The sequence below is a fragment of the Suricata suricatta genome, chromosome X (genome assembly GCF_006229205.1).
Source record: "Suricata suricatta isolate VVHF042 chromosome X, meerkat_22Aug2017_6uvM2_HiC, whole genome shotgun sequence".
Taxonomy (NCBI): domain Eukaryota; kingdom Metazoa; phylum Chordata; class Mammalia; order Carnivora; family Herpestidae; genus Suricata; species Suricata suricatta.
Window position 1 is genome coordinate 34028347 of NC_043717.1, and position 2392 is coordinate 34030738.

The following is a 2392-nucleotide window of genomic DNA, read 5'->3' on the forward strand; positions in this document are numbered from 1 at the left end:
CAAAATGCCTAGGAATAAACGACCAAGGAGGTGAAAGCCCTGTACACTGAAAACTATGAAACACTGATGAAAGAAACTGAAGGCGACACAAACAAATGGAAAGACACTCCATGCTCACGGACTGGAAGAAGCGATGTTGTTAAAATGTCCAAGCCAAAGCAACCTACATATTTCATACAATCCATACCAAAATACCAACAGTACGTTTCACAGAACTAGAACAAACAATCTAAAATATATGGAACAACAAAAGACCCTGAATAGCCAAAACAATTTTGAAAAAGAACAAAGCTTAAAATGCCACAATCTCGGATTTTAAGATATATTACAAAGATGTAGTAATCAAAACAGTACAATATAGGGGCGCCTGGGTGGCTCAGTTGGTTTAAGCATCCAACTTTGGCTCAGGTGAGGATCTTGCAGTTTGTGGATTCAGGCCCTGTGTCTGCTTCAGATTCTGTGTCTCCCTCTCTCTCTGCCCCTCCCCTGCTCGCACTCTGTGTCTCTAAAAATAAACAGTAAAAAATTAAAAAAAAAAAAACAGTACAATACTGGCACAAAAACAGACACAGAGATCAAAGGAACTGAATAGAGAGCCCAGAAATAAACCCATGATTATATGGTCAATTAATCTACAACAAAGGAGGCAAGAATATGAAATGGGAAAAAGGTACTCTCTTCAACAAATGGGAACACCAGACAGCTACATGCAGAAAAATGAAATTGGACCACTCTCTAATACTACATACAAAATAAACTCAAAATCAACTTAATTGCGAGACTTGAACCTGTAAAAATCCTGGAAGGGAGCACAGGCACTTACTTGTCTAATATTGGCCGTAGCAACATTTTTCTAGGTATGCCTCTTCAAACGAGGGAACTAAAAGCAAAAATAAACTATTGGGACCACATCAAAGGAACAAACTTCTGCACATCAAAGGAACCAGTCAACGAAACAAAAACCAACCTACGGAACGGCAGAAAATATTTGCAAATGACATATCTGATAAAGGGTTAATATTCAAAATATTAAAGATCTTATGCAACTTTAAGATTATTTACAGTAAACCACCATTTTGGTAAGAAAAATACACATGCGCACACATACGTGTTTCTTATTCCTATGACATCTTCAGAATAATTTTTTAAAGATTGGTAAAACGGGTAACCTCTGAGAAGAAAAAATGTATGCACATGAACTGACAATAGAAGCAACAAACTTTCAATATAAGCTTTTCATACTTTTGCTTTTGCGACATGTCTATATTAACTCAATAATTAATAAAATATAAGAATAAATTACTGTCACTAAATTATAGAATTATTAAAAAAAAAAAGGAGAACTTACGCCAAAAAAGAAAAATCCAAATCATCCAATTTAAAAATGGGCAGGACATAAACAGACACTTCTCCAAAGAGGACATCCCGATGGCCAACAGACACATGAAAAGATACTCAACATCACTCATCATCAGGGAAATACAAATCAAAAGTACAAGGAGGGGCACCTGGGTGGCTCAGTCGATTAAGCGTCTGACTTCAGCTCAGGTCATGATCTCACGGTTCGTGGGTTTGAGCCCCTCATCGGGCTCTGTGCTGACAGCTCAGAGCCTAGAGCCTGCTTCCGATTTTAGGTCTCCCTCTCTGTCTCTCCTCTGCTCTCGCTCTGTCTCTCTTCTCAAAAATAAACAAACATTTAGAAAAAAAATTTTTAAAGCACAATGAGCTATCTCCTCACACCTGTCAGAATGGCTAAAGTCAAAACCACGAGGGGCACCTGGGTGGCTCACTCAGTTAAGTATCTGACTTCAGTTCAGGCCCTACGTGAGGCTCCGCACTGAAAGCTTGGAGCCTGGAGCCTGCTTTGGATTCTGTGTCTCCCACTTTCTCTGCCCTTCTCCCACTCATGCTCTTACAAATAAATAAAAACATTAAAAAAAAAAAACCTCGAGAAACAACATGTGTCGGCAAGGACGTGGAGAAAAAGGAACCCTGTGCACTATCAGTGGGAATGCAAACTGGTTTTTGTGGAAAACAGTGTCAGGATTCCTCAAAACTTAAAAAGAGAATTACCGCAGGATAAAGTCATTCCACTACTGGGTATTTACCTAAAGAAAACAAAAACACCAATTCAAAAGGAGGGGCACCTGTGTGGCTCAGTCTGCTAAACATCGGACTCAGACTCTAGATCTCAAGGGTTTTTTTTGGTTTTGTTTTGTTTAGCAGCACGAGGGAGCAGGGGAGGGATGGCGGTGGGGAGACTGGTTGGGGAACAGAGGCTCAGCGAGAGCCCTACCTGGTGGGGTGTTCAATCCCACAACCCTGGGATCATGATCTGAGCCAAGATCAAAAGTCAGAGGGTCAACCAACTGAACCACCCAGGTGCCCCTCA